Source organism: Nelumbo lutea, chromosome 1 (genome assembly GCF_056320005.1).
Source record: "Nelumbo lutea isolate HS-2025 chromosome 1, American lotus-T2T, whole genome shotgun sequence".
In the NCBI taxonomy this organism is placed as follows: Eukaryota; Viridiplantae; Streptophyta; class Magnoliopsida; order Proteales; family Nelumbonaceae; genus Nelumbo; species Nelumbo lutea.
This window is the reverse complement of record NC_142684.1, coordinates 178114613-178130236: the sequence shown is the minus strand read 5'-3', so window position 1 is coordinate 178130236 and position 15624 is coordinate 178114613. Positions and strand designations below refer to the sequence as shown.

Sequence of the window (15624 nt, the reverse complement as noted above, 5' to 3'; positions counted from 1 at the left end):
TTGACGAGCCTTTCTTTCACCGGAATCCAGGCAAACCGGTATATTCTGCTATGGTCATCGTGTTCACAAGACTGGGCCAAGGAGCCTAATCTTCTTGATGTTTGTTGCCTTTCTTGGTTAGACTACACCTTACCCTTGTCCGATCGATGCAATTGAAGAGGGTCAGAGATGATAAAGAAGAAATATTTCTTTTATTTGCTTTTGAAATTATGAAATGAGAGAGGAGTTTGGATTAGATGGATTAGTCATAAAAATATATGTTTAATAAGGTTGACTTGCTATTCAAGAGGCAGTTTAGTCATTAAAATTGCATTTATAGACAACTCCTATCAATGTACACTAACATGCTTTAATGGATGGTGAGTTTTGAAAAACAAAAAACTCATTAACATGGGGTTACCTGGACATTTTGGAAAGCTATGATGAGTTTAAGAGAAAGGCCAAAAAGTCATAAAGAGTTTTAAACAATTCCCCAAAGAGAAAAAAAAAACAAATTTACAAGGAAAGAAGCAAAAATCATTAAATCCAAGTGAGAATATTCAATTATAGCTCCCTTTTGGAGAGAGCGATCACTGATATACAAATATTATAATACACATAAAATATAGAGAAGTTAACAACACTACTGTAAAATGGAAAGAAGATATACAAATCTATACTACTTTGAAAAACACAAATGGCCTCAAGAATATTTCTGGAATTTTCTAAGGGCAAAATTTACCCCTCTATATTTAAATTTATTGATAAAAATTTGAGGGCAAAAAGGGTAATCGATTCTTGATATTAAATGAGTTGAAAAGAGGTAATTTAAAGATATTCAATACATTCAATTCTCTCTCATAAAATCCAACATTTAAGTGATTAACTTGCATTCATGTTCATTGAATCATACATTTAAGTCATTTTTATTTCTTCTCATCATTAAGTTCTATTAATTAAATGCATGCTTAATAAATTAATAATTTCAATAACATAAAAGCTTATTCTTTTAAAATTTACCTAGCAAAAATAGTATTTCATAATGTAAATGAAATATATAATTTAAAGGAAAAATTATAGTGAAAGTTGATTGTACATTAAAATTAGGTTGCAGGTTGGTCCAGAAACCAGCAAAACTTTGACAATCAGCTCTACATTTCAAATTATAAAAACCTTTGCCATGTCATCGAAGGCTTATGTTGCAGTTGCCAACATGGGACTCTTAGTCCATGTTGGACACAACAAAAAACCTATACCAAAAAACCCCTCCCTCTATCTCTCCCACTCTCTCAGCTTCACTCTATAGCCAAATCAAAACTCTCTCTCTCCCTCTCTCTCTATTGTTTTCCTTCATTCTTCTCCCTCACTCTCCCTCTCGATCAATATCTCCTTCTCCCTCAATCTCTATTATTCTCCAGTTTGTGTAAAATTCATAACCAAGAGCTGCTTGTGATTTTTTATCAAATTGGTGTAATAACTTTTGAACCATACCAAGTTGGTCTCATGTTCATTTATACGATATGATTAATACCATATAAGTGTGTATGAAAAAAAAAAATGAGAGAGGGAGTGGGAGAGAAACCGAGGGAGAATGATAGAAATTAAGGAAGAATGAGAGATCGACCGAGAAAGAGAATGGGAGAGATTGAGGGAGAACGATAGGTAGAGAGAGAGAATGAGAGAAATCGATATAGAGAACATAAATATAGAAACAAAAAACCATTTTTATTTATTTTCAAATCACATAGCCGTTTATCATATAAAGATGACTATGAGTGAGAGAGTGCAAGGGAGATTGAGAGAGAGAGAGAAACTAAAAACCCATTTTTTATTTTTCAATCACCCAAAATTAAAGGGAAATTTCAATATAATTTTTTTGTTGTATCCAACATGTATTAAGAGTATCATGTTGGTAACAACCACATAAGTCTCCGATGACATGGTGAGGGTTTTTATAATTTGAAATGTAGAGCCAGTTGTTAGAGTTTTGTTGGTTTATGAACCAACTTATACCCTAATTTTAAATGTACAATTGGCTTTGACTATAATTTTCCCTAATTTAAAACTAATCCAAAAGCAAAGCTATTTTCTTATCTAAATGATGGATCATTGATCCAACTTTTCAAAGAAACCCATAATGTCATAATTGAATAATAAATATTTAAATTTATTTTTAATCATATAATATATCTAAAATTCAACTAATTAATATGAAAAAAAATTCTCACATACAATGCATGTACTTAATTAATTACTAATACTAAACAAAATAGCAGAAATCCTATTAAAATTGAAACTATACTAAGTTTTCATTCCATTACAATGTATTCACGTCATTGATTGAGTTTACTTGAAGCCCAAAACCGTGACTATGATTTGATGACATATTTTAGGGCACCAGGGATGTGAATGTCCATCAAATAGTCTTCCCACTCAATGCATTTTGGATCAAAACAAAATGTGTTTGCTTTAGCAGCATTCTTGAAGGTGGCCATTCGGAGCTTCTCTAAATTTGTATCATCAAAGCTACATATGTACAAACATGACAACAAAAATTACGGTAAATATATCACAGAACCTTTTTTTTCATTTCAATCATCATGAATTTCTGAGAGGTATAGAAATTGCAAGTAGAGAAGAGAGAGGAGAAGATGGAGAGAGATACATACATTCCTTTAAAGAATAAGAATGGCTGGTAAAGCTTCATCAGAAACATTAAATATTTGATTTTCCGATTGAGATCCTTGTATCGGTGTTGGAGATGCAGACAAGATGCTATGTTCAGAACTTGCAAACCCTAAATGAAAAAACAAGGACAAAAACAAAACAGAAATAAGAAAGAGATATTACTTACATGGAAGATCCAAACAATTGATCTGATGTAGGTTTAAACGAAATCGAGCAGGAGATTAAAGATTAGTGCCCGATTTAATAAGTAGTACTTTTCATATTTTAACTTGGCATGTTAAAATTTTCTTTGGACGATATTGAGATTTATATCCTTTATTAAGTTACATGTATAATTTAGCTTGGCATATTAAAAATTTTCTTCATGCTTGATCCTATCCCATCCCATCCAGTTATACATGCATATGGACACTTTTTAGAATATTAAGTTGAAGTTTTTTGAGAGTGTCTGTTTAAATTTATAGATATATTCTAGTAATATACATATTCATTGATTGATTGAGTATTGAATCAAACTGGTAATCAAATTCAAATCCACATTTTACTTGGATATTAATTTTAATTCAAAAATATCAGATTGGTTCAGATTTACCCATACTCAAATCTTTTCCAACTCATTTGAAGCTTTAGGCAATACAGGGAGCCTTTGTGTATATCTTTGATTCAATGGTTTTGAAAACAAACATAATTTTTGTAAGAAGAAATGATTTAAGCATCCATAATTTGACAATGGATATAGTTAAGGTTTTAAAAATTGACGCGGAACTGGAACCATTCTGGCCATCGGTTTTTAGGTTAATGGTTCGACTGTTCGGTTCGAATGGATGATTCATTCTAACTTAAAAATTTAAAAATAATTAAAATAAAAAAATGGCCAAAACCATTGATGGTCAAATGGTTTAATGGTTCAACTGCCTGAGTTAGAATGTCGCTGATCAATTCAACAACTTTTGGCCAAAAACGAAATTTAGAATAAAATGGAACCGATTGCCTAAACAGTTTCTGGGTCGAACAATTTGACCGTCAAAGTCAATGGTAATTCAAAAACACTGGACAGAACGGAATGACAAGACAGAATTCATGACGAAGCGGACCCCATATAATTGGGACTTGGAACAAGAGGCTTAGATGATGATTAATATGGTTTTGAGATCTAACCTTCAATGGCAGCATGTATCGCATAGCCATGTACCTCTGCAATGCATGCTTACTGGTTAGAACTGCATACTTGCGAATCTTGATGGGGTTTCCTTTCTTATCAACGAATGGATTATTGATAGAGAAGTAGCGGTGAACGTATTCATAAAGTCTGCTGCATTTGATGGGATTACTTCTAGAGGAACCCACTTGGTAAATGAACTGTTTGGGCTGATTGGCATGGGCAACCATGGCTGCAACCATGGAATTCACCACCATGTCTCCTGGGGATCTGTGAAATCTTGCATCTTATATTGCATTTACTTATTGACAACACTAACAAATTATAAATATATTTGAAAATTTTAACATACCAAGTCAATAATCATCTCCAGACCACAAGCCCAGAATGTCAATTTGGCTTTGGCGAATGCAGTCACCATTGCATCAACAGTTCTATAACCCAGAAAAACATTATGCAATGAAAATGCTTTTTAACATCCGAAGATTATGCAGGAAAGATTGTATGTTTTAATTGAAAGAGAAGCTAATTAATTAAGGTTGTGTAGATTACCTGAAACCTTCAATCCAACCTGGGAATGGTTCTCTGTAAGTGCTTGTCACAATAGTTGGACGCATGATAACGACAGGAACATTCTCTCTCATTTGCCCCAGAAGCATCTCATCCATCGCCTTTGTAAACAGATAGGTGTTTGGCCACCCATGAAGTCTTGCTGAATTCATTTACAAATAAAATAAAAGAATGATGGACATAACGCTGTTAAAATTTTGTGAAAAAATGGTAAGAATTAGTATTTACTACCTACTGGGTTTTATGCTCTCCCTTTCGTTTTGTTTTTTTTTTCCTTTACTCCTTTTCTTATCCAATCCAATCTGCCCAGCCAGGTCTAGCCTAGGACCAGCTGAGTTAGGAGTTTCGTTAAACGAATCCATCCATTTTTGACAATTCTGTAAAATTCAGTCCAAAGCATTTGGGATATCTGGTAAATCTGGAGTTTCCCCTACGCAGTGGAAGCCGGAAGGTATGGATCTGTTACATCAGCATCAGCCCTTCCAGTGGTTGAAAAGGCATAGATTATGTAAGTATAACTTCCCTTTATTAAATAAATGTTTGTATTTAAATTGTTTTCAAAATTGAAAAAAGTATTTGATAAACTGTTTATTGACAAATAGGCATTACATCAGTAAAACAATGAATAAACACTCAACTATTAGGGGAAGCATTAAAATAAACCTTCTCCCAATAATTGGTGCACATATAAATCAAAACCCACTTTTGTGATAAACTGTAGGTATTGTTGCTGCCCCATCTTAGGCCAGCAATAAATTGAAGGTTGTGATTCACGGTTTAACCCTAAGTTAAAAATCATATATGGACTCACCAAGTACTATATACTCTACATTGTCCACTGGATCACCCATTGAATTTGTGACATGTTTAATGTAAAACTTAGGCTGTGTTTGGTTGCAGTGCAATTTTAGGAGGGTCTACAGCTGATATGGGTTGCTGGTGGGTGGGTGAAAGAGAGAGAGAATTATAACTAAGTGTGTGTAAGTGTGGGTGGGTGGGTAGAGAGTTTCTCAAACCAACCTTTGAAGTCCCAACTGTTTCATTGCAAGTTTTTCTTCATCTTTTGTTGCTCGCTTTGCGCACAGATGCTGCAAACTTTGTTCGACCATCTTTAGCTCTTTCCTGATGTCTAAACTCGACTTCCCGCTGAGCGTTTCTCCCATTTTGAATGGTTTCTCTAATATGATTCCTGGTTTTTCACAAGCCGCATAAGCTGCAAAACCATGCGTTGTCTTGATTTGTTAGAACCCCATCCCATAAACAAAATAATAAATAAAAGGGAGAATGACTGTTCTAAGAATTTTTAACTCTACAGTATAGGTGGGATAGGTGTCAGCTCGGAATTGATGTTAATATACTGGTGGGTATTGCGGGTATTGATGATTTAAGATAAGAGTATTTATCATTTTGAATCATGTAAGATTTCAGTGAAATTCAAAATTCTATAGTATAGTACAGTCTATTTTTCTGTAAATAAAATCAGAAGAAAGAAAAACAAGTATAGGTAGGAAGAATTAATTGTGGACGAACCAGTTGATACATATACAAGCGTCTGCAATTTAACACATCTTTTTGTAAAGTCCAAGACATGCTTAGCTCTGATGGAGGGCCAGCTCACCAACCGGCGACAGCACTTTCTAGAGTCCTTACGTGATCCAACACCCATAGGATAATAGCGACAGCTCCATGCATTGGATAAGCATTGGAAGGCGGTGGCTATCGGACGGTGGAGATCAAGGCAGCATCAAGGAGGACTTCGATCCTAGCTAGAAGGCTAGGTGTTTTAGTTGTTTTAGACCTTTACAACTTTTCTTTCCTAGTTACTCTATGAGTTTCCAGATGTATTATAAATATCATTATTTCCAAGCGAATAGACACACAAGAATTCGCCAACTTCTCTCTCTCTTCCAAAGGCTTACGCCTAGTTACATCCAGCTTCACGACGAAACCTCGTGTTCGCCCGGTGCTTGCATAGCCAGCCCGATTTATTGCTTCAACACTACGTCAGGTGGTATCAGAGCGGGAGTTCGCCCAGTCAGATAGCCAACCAAGACGGTAGCAGTCACAACCAATCCCGTGACGGAGATCAAGGGTTACAAGTTGTTTGGAGAGCAATCAAAGAATAGCATACAGCCACGCGTAACATTGAGCAGCAATTGGCAGAGATCGCTGGACAACTCCGGACCTTGTTGCGGGAGGATGTTCCAAGGAACCGGGATAACCCATACCCAACCAGAGGAGACGACCACGGTAGACCACTCATCAATCCCATACCTCAGAATCCTGTTCTTGATGATGATAGCGACGATGAACTAGAGCTCGACGTCGCTCCAGTTCTTCCCAACGATGACAGAAACAGTAGGATTGGCGCAACCCCGACAATTTTAATCCTCGTCGGAATCATGATGAGTTTAAATTAAAAGTAGATATTCCTACTTTTAGTGGGGATCTGGATATCGAGGGCCTTCTAGATTGGACCACCGAGGTCGACCGTTTCTTCGAGTACATGGAGATCCCGAAAGAAAGAATGGTGAAATCAGTAGCTTTTCGACTAAAGGGATGAGCATTTGTCTGGTGGGAACGAATGAGGGAGACTCGGATCAGAGAAGGAAGAGGTCCAGTTCGAACATGGAGGTGCATGAAGTAGCTAATAAGAGGTAGATTTTTACCCCCTGATTATGAGCAGTATATGTTTGAATCATATCAACGATGTGCACAGGGAACAAGAAGCATAAATGAGTACACATCATAATTTCTGAGATTGGCTTAACGAAATCAACTATCTGAAAGTGATAACCAGCAGGCAGCCCGTTATCTGAGTGGTTTGAGACCTATTATCAGAGACAAGATTGGCGTCCAGATGGTTCTCTGTGTGTAGGAAGCAAGGAACTTAGCTTTGAAAGCTGAATTAGTGTTCCAAGAAAGGACCCAGCCGAAAGCTTTCGACGGTATAGTGGGAGCGACAATAGACCGACAACAGTCGACAAGAGTAAACCAGCCCCGAGAGTACAACCCTCCCACCCGCCAAATACAGCTAACGCCAGTAAGGCCGCCACAGGAGGAAACGCTCGAGGTAACACTTCAAACCCTCCTAAACCCAGTAATCCCTATGCAAAACCTGCTCCTTTTAAGTGCTTCAAGTGCAATAAGTTGGGCATAGGTCTAGTGACTGTCCTAGAAGGAAGGCAGTTGCCATTGTAGAGAGGGAGGAGGAAGAAGATGTTGACGATGAAGTATATTGTGGGCCTAATGGAGAGGAGGAAGAAGGTCCCTATGAACATGAAGAATACACATGTGTTGTAAGGAAACTAATGTTGTCCCAGAGAAGCAAAGATACTACTCAACGTCATCGACTGTTTCGCACTAGATGTACTGTACAGGGTAAATTATTTGATTTAATTATTGATAGGGACAGTCAGGAAAATATTATTTGCAGGGATGTGGTACAGAAATTACAACTACCTCCTGAGAAGCACCCGAACTCATATACAATTGGGTGGATCAAGGAAGTTGGTGGTGTACGGGTGGAGGAACGCTGCAATGTCCCATTCTCCATTGGTAAGTACACTAATGAGGTATATTATGATATTGTGGATATGGATGCTTTCCATATTTTGCTAGGTAGGCCTTGGCAGTTTGATGCAAATGCAAAACACTTTGGTAGGAAGAATACCTATTAGCTCGAAAAAGAGGGTGTACGCTACACCTTATTCCCCATGGCAGAAAAGAATCCACCAAAGGTTCCAAAGGCAGAGGCAGAGGAAAGAAATTTCCTTACCATTACACATCACCATGCTAAATTTGTAAGGGAATGTAAGGATACCCGCGAGGTCCACTTGTTGGTAGTGAAGGGAGAAAGCATGAATGAGTCACTTGAGGAAAACAAAATTCCAGTGGAAGTGCAGGGACTACTCGATGAGTTCCATGACGTAGTTCCTGATGAGTTACCTAATGAGCTCCCACCCATGCGAGATATCCAACATCATATTGATTTTGTTCCTGGTGCTAGTCTACCTAATCTACCACACTACAGGATGAGTCCTAAAGAAAATGAGATCTTACGGGAGAATGTAGAAGAATTATTAAGAAAGGGGCATATCCAAGTCAGCATGAGTCCTTATGCAGTACCAGCATTATTAACACCCAAGAAAGATGGGAGTTGGAGAATGTGTGTCGACAGTAGGGCCATTAACAAGATCACTATTGGCTACAAGTTTCCCATACCCAGGCTAGACAACATGTTGGATCAACTTGATGGAGCCGTGGTCTTTTCCAAAACCGATCTCAGGAGTGGTTACCATCAGATCAAGATCCATCTCGGAGATGAGTGGAAGACAGCTTTCAAGACTAGAGATGGGTTGTTCGAATGGTTAGTCATGCCCTTTGGACTAACCAATGCACCTAGTACCTTCATGAGGCTAATGAATCAGGTATTGCACCCTTTTATTGGCAAGTTTGTTGTAGTATATTTTGATGACATCCTAATTTATAGCAACTCTATTAGAGAGGTCTTGAATGCATTAAGAGAAAAAACAAATTATATGCTAATTTAAAGTACACTTTCATGAGCGATAATTTGTTGTTCTTAGGGTTCATTATAAGTAAGGATGGAGTTAAGGTGGATGAGGAGAAGGTGAAAGCCATTAGGAAGTGGTCAACCCCATCAAACGTCACAAACGTAAGACATGTCCATGGGTTAGCTACTTTCTATAGGTGATTTATCAAACACTTTAGTAGTATTGTAGCTCCCATCACTAAGTGTTTGAAAAAGGGAAAGTTTCAATGGGAGAAGAACAAGAATAGAGTTTTTCTCTTATAAAAGAAAAATTATGCACCGCTCCTGTCCTTGCATTACCAAGTTTTGACAAACTATTTGAGGTTGAATGTGATGCCAGTGGAGTTGGCATAGGGGCCGTATTGTCACAAGAAAAGAGACCAGTTGCCTTCTTTAGTGAAAAGTTATGCGAAGCCATGAAAAAGTGGTCCACTTATGACAAAGAATTCTATGTTGTTGTTAGAGCACTGAAAACCTGGGAACATTATTTAATTGCTAAAGAATTTGTTCTCTACACCGACCACCAAGCTCTTAAGTATCTCAGTAAGCAAAAACAGTTAAGGAGTGACCTGCATGCAAGACGGTCTGTTTTTATTGATAAATTCCCATACAAATTTGTGTATAAGGCTGGACAGCAAAACACAGTGGCTGATGCTCTAAATAGGCGCGTAGCTCTCATCAAGACTCTTAGCATTGAAATAGTGGGCTTTGAATGCTTGAAAAATCTGTATGCCTAGGATGATGACTTCAAATAGGTGTGGAAAAGTGCATAAATCGACAGCTAGTAGGTGATTCTTACATTCATGATGGGTTCCTTATGAAAGGGGAACAATTGTACATCCCTTGCACCTCCCTCTACGAGAAGATCATCAGGGATTTGCATGGGGGTGGATTAGCAAGACACCTCGAAAGAGACAAAATGATTGAAGCAATCAAGGGGCGTTACTATTGGCCTAAATTAAAGAGGGATGTGACCACTATTGTGAGTAGATGCTGTATTTGTCAGACAACTAAGGAACAGACCCAGAATACTGGCATCTACATGCCTCTACATGTTCCTATTATGATTTGAGAAGACATTTCCATGGATTTCGTGCTAGGCTTGCCAAAAACTCCAAGGAATATGACTCTGTCTTCATAGTGGTTGATCGGTTCTCCAAAATGGCTCACTTCCTCCCATGCAAGAAGATCGCAAATGCAATAGTGATAGCTAAGCTATTTTTCAGGGAGATTGTCTGTTTACATGAGGTACCTAAGACCATCACGTCGGAACGAGATACGAGGTTCTTAAGTCACTTCTGGATGACCCTGTGGAGACTATTTGACTCATCATTGAATTTCAGTAGTACCGCTCACCCACAGACAAATGGACAGATAGAGGTGGTGAATTGAACCCTAGGTAACTTGATCCACAGTATCTATAGGGAGAGAGCAAAGTAGTGGGATTTTGCCATAGCACAGGTCGAGTTCACCTACAACAATGCAGTTCATAAATCTACAGGTAGATCCTCGTTCTCCATTGTTTATATGAATGTACCTAACCATGCATTGGACTTAGTAAAGCTAACCAGAGTACCCAGCCTCAGCACTTCTGCAGAACAGCTGGCAGAAAAGATCCAGTCAGTCCAGTAAGTAGTGTAGTAGAAACTAAAGCGAACTAATGCCAAGTACAAGATTGCAGCTAATAAGCATCGTTGGCACCAAGTGTTTGACATCGGTGATGAAGTCATGGTGTTATTAAGGAAGGAATGCATACCCGTGGGAAAGTATAACAAGCTACATCCTCGGAAGTATGGTCCATACAAGATCATTAAGAAAACCAACGAGAATGCTTATGTCGTGGACTTGCCAGATCACATGGGTATCTCCAAAACTTTTAATGTTGCTGATCTACATCGTTACTTACCAGAGGCCACGCTTGCATATACCATTCATGACTCGAGTTCGAGTTCTTTCCAAGTGGAGGAGAATGATGGAGGGCCAGCTCACCAACCGACAACAGCACTCTCTAGAGTCCTTACGTGATCCAACACCCATAGGATAATGGCGACAGCTCCATGCATTGGATAAGCATTGGAGGCGGTGGCTATCAGACGGTGGAGATCAAGGCAGCATCAAGGAGGACTTCGATCCTAGCTAGAAGACTAGGTGTTTTAGTTGTTTTAGACCTTTACGACTTTTCTTTCCTAGTTACTCTCTGAGTTTCCAAATGTATTATAAATATCATTATTTCCAAGCGAATAGACACACAAGAATTTGCCAACTTCTCTCTCTCTTCCAAAGGCTCACGCCTAGTTACAACCGGCTTCACGACGAAGCCTCGTGTTCGCCCGGTGCTTGCATAGCCAGCCCGGTTTATTGCTTCCACGCTACGTCAAGCTCCTAAGACATTTATATTCAGTACTGTATCATACCTGCAAAAAATGGAAGAACAAACTTTTTTTTCTTCATTTTCTCATTCTTATTATTTAGGCTCTGTTTGTCGTGTTAATTTCCATTCAGAAGCTATAAATTTTGGAGAGTGCAAATAGGCTGAATGTAGATTCTGGTTTTCTTTTTGTTTCAGATTTGAAGCCGTCTTATTTGTTTATTGGGAGAAATAAAATAATATTATATATATATGATGCAAATTTTGAATGGAACTATGATGCAGAAGGAAAGAAGGACATTTGTTTGAGTGCATGATGAGAATCAAGATAGGAGGAAGGTGGTGCAAATTTTGCATCAGTATTTTAATCAAAATTTGCACTGCTAATGGGTATGTATATATATGCCCAAGTCCCAAGTAGAGTCTTAATTAGTTTCTTAAACTAATTTAATAATCCCTAGCAGGCTTTATTAAATTACCTCTCATCAAACTTGGTAGTGGCAGCTGAGTGAACGATGAAGTCGACTTCTCCCCAAATTTCTTCGAGATAATTAGAATCATTAATCCCCAAGTTCTCCCAAGTGACATCCCCAGCAACCGGAGTCACCTTGTCTGAAATGAAGGAATCCGTACATTCACCATTGGAAATTAAGATGGACTTGTTCTCTAGAGAGCAAGCAATTCCAGGTAATTGATCCATTGGAAATTAATCGAAACCCAAGGCTGAAGAGAGACTCTGTCGCTTCTTATGTATTTCTATAGACTATATGGTACAAGGATCCTCATTAATGGACGAGCTAACATAGAGTAAATGTCATGTGCATGCGTCGTGATCTGGACTGCCCATAACCAGAGACAGCAAGTTAATATGACAGCAGTACTCTACAGCATCTCTTTAAAATATATATATGAGTGAGAAGCTCCACAACATTTAGTATTTTATTTTAGGCCCCGTTCGCTATTTGATAAATTATTTATTTGAGCAAATCGTAAATGCAGTTAGAAGTGTAAATCGGGCCGCGACGCTCGTGGCCTGGCATGGCTTGGTCCGACTTTGGACCCCCCCAACAGTTTGTTTCAACTTTTTAGGGAGTTCATTATAGAAATACCCCCCAACAACTATAAACAGCTATATATGGGGGTATTTATGTATTTTGGTTATGGGGGAAGAAAAATGACACAAATGCCTCACCAACAGCTATATAACAACTAGTTTAGGGGGTATTTTGGATAAAGTGATAAATAACTTTACAATGATCAAAATACCCCTCCCAACAACTAAAAAATGGCTAGTTTTTAGAGTATTTTGGGCAATTGAATTTGATGTAACCGTTTTCGGCCACGTACCAATGTTTTGTGATGTAAATTTTTTTGGCAAAGTACGTCGTTATTCGACCCGGTGGCGGCGTGCCTTAGTGACGAGCTACTTGGTGGCGAACTGCTTGGTGGCGAACTGCCTTGGTGGCGAACTGTCTGGGGGCGAACTGCCTGGTGGCGAACTCCCTGGTGGCAAACTGCCTGGGGGTGAACTGCCTTGGTGGTGGACTGCCTAGGGGCGAACTGCCTTGGTGGTGAACTGCCTGGGGACGAACTGCCTGGTGGCGAACTCCCTGGTGGCGAACTGCCTGGGGGCAAACTGCCTTGGTGGCGAACTGCCTGGGGGTGAACTGCCTTGGTGGCGAACTGCCTGGGGGTGAACTGCCTTGGTGACAAACTGCCTGGGGGCGAACTGCCTTGGTGGCGAACTGCCTGGGGACGAACTGCCTGGTGGCGAACTCCCTGGTGGCGAACTGCCTGGGGGCGAACTCCCTGGTGGCGAACTGCCTGGCGAACTCCCTACTAGGCGGTCGATGCCTTAGAGAATGTTTGAGCTCCCTGGTGCGGCGCAATCCGACTGCCCTCAGCATGAGGTGGTCTTCTTTCCTTTGTAGGCTGCGAGAGATGAGGGACCTGCGAGAACTTCATCTTTTCCTCCTCTTTGTAGGTGGCGGGAGCTGAGAGACCTACGAGAACTCCATCTTTTCCTTCTCTTTGTAGGTGGCGGGAGCTAAGGGACCTCCGAGAACTCCATCTTTTCCTCCTCCTTGTAGGTGGCGGGAGCTGAGGGACCTCCGAGAACTCCATCTTTTCCTCCTTGTAGGTGGCGGGAGCTGAGGGACCTCCGAGAACTCCATCTCTTCCTCCTCCTTGTGGGTGGCGGGAGCTAAGGGACTTCTAAGAACTCCATCTCTTCCTCCTCCTTGTAGGTGGCGGGAGCTGAGGGACTTTCGAGAACTACATCTTTTCCTCCTCTTCGTAGGCGGCAGGAGCTGAAGGACCTGCGAGAACTGAATCAGAGGTCCCGGGGGTATTTTCCCGGTGGGGGCTCTCTGATGCTTAAGTTAGCACTCTTATTGTAGAGAGCTTTGAAGATAATATGAGAGAGCTAGAGAGCAAGGTTACTTCCCTTTCTTTTTTTCCCCTCTCCCCTTTGGGGGGTGAGGTCTTTATATACCAGAGTCCTCATGGGTTAGGTGGGTGAAAAACCTCCAAACGGTAAGACTCGTCGCATCCTGTCAGAACCGGGGTACGGTGGTGAACTCCTCGAGGTCGTCAAGCTGGCGCTTGTGTCAGGCGGCCAGGTCGGTGCCTGGGCCGGGTTGTCAGAGGGGTGCTTGCGTCAGTTGGCGGGTCAGTGTCTAGGCCAGGTCGTCAGGTCGGCGCTTGTGTCAGTCGGCGGGTCAGTGTCTAGGCCAGGTTGTCAGGTCGGCGCTTGTGTCAGTCGGCGGGTTAGTGTCTAGATCAGGTCGTCGGTGGGCGCCTTGGCCGGATCATGCGCTAGGCTGGTCCAGGTTGCGCTGGCCGTGCGCAGTTCGCGTAGGCCGCATGCTAGGCCGCGCGCAGTTCCCGCAGGCCGCGCACGCGCTTCGCGCAGGTCGCGTGTGCCGCGCACAGGTCGCACCAGGCCGGCCAGACTGGTGCCCGGGTGGGTCACCAACTTCGTAAGTTTGTTGGCTGGGTGTTTTCCTAGTTGTCACGAGGTGCCACGTGTCACAATTTCACTGAAGGGCCAAATGTGCCCTCATCAGAATTATTTTCAATTCCTATAAATAGCCATATCCTCCATCATTCTCATCACACTAATTAAACAATTCTCCTAATATCTTTTCTCATACATTCTCTGAATTCTAAAGTGATATAAACTCTATTGATTGTTTTCAAATTCTCAACTTTATTGAAGTTTCAACAAGAAGAAGGCTTGCTCTGTTCAACCAAATCAAGTATCTCAAGTTAATCAGCATTTAGCAATTTGGAAGGCTTGGACTCTTGGAGTTGAAAGACTTCTACCAATGAAATCAAGTTGAGATTCTGAATCAGCAATCTGCGTAAGTCCAATTAAATTAATTTTTATTTTTTAGAATTTAAAAAAAAATTGGTTGGCTCCTCCCAAAACTGATTCCCAACATGTTCAATGTTAACAATATTCAGTCGTATCAAAATAGTGCTAGCACCAATATGGATGTTATTGATATTGATGTAACTTTCACCCCTATTACTAATACTAGGGGAAAGAAAAAGAAGACCGCTAAGTTGGTTAGCCCGGTTTGGAAAATATTTAAAGTTGAAGAAGTTGAGGGGAAGGGAAAAAGAGTTGTTTACCAAAAATGTAGGAAAGACTTTAGCTATTGTAGCAAGAGTGGCACTGGCCATTTGGGCAGACATTTGCTCAACCATGAGAAAGAAGAAGAAGAATGGAGAGAAACAACACAAACACAAATTGGGCAGGGGATTGGTACATTTAACTGAAAATACTAAACTTGAAAATGGTTATATAATTCCATAAATCCACAATATAAAAAAAATTCTAGGAATACTATAGACCAGATGCTTTAAAAACGTTTTATTCATATAAATAAAATTTAATTTATATGTTATCAAATCTTAATTCTAAAGTTGCAATTACTTTTGATGTTTGGACTTCTAAATTTAACATAAGTTATATTTGTGTTACTGGTCATTTTATTGATGAAAAATGGCTTTTAAATAAAAGAATTTTAAGTTTTACTAGGCTTGAATGGCCACATGCTGGCCCAACTATTGCTGCAAGCATTTTAAATACTTTACATGCTTATGAAATTGAGAATAAATTATTTTCTCTTAGTTTTGATAATGCTAGTAATAATGATTCTATAATAAATAATTTAAAATCTCAATTAAAACAATTTTAAATTTGAATGGCCACATGCTGGCCCAACTATTGCTGCAAGCATTTTAAATACTTTACATGCTTATGAAATTGAGAATAAATTATTTTCTCTTAGTTTT

General features: G+C 39.7%; 1 pseudogene; it reads right to left on the bottom strand.

The window, feature by feature from the left end:
• Nucleotides 1-2150: 2150 nt before the first annotated feature.
• Nucleotides 2151-12019, bottom strand: LOC148879477 (fatty acyl-CoA reductase 3-like; annotated as a pseudogene).
• Between the last annotated feature and the right edge of the window lie 3605 nt (nt 12020-15624).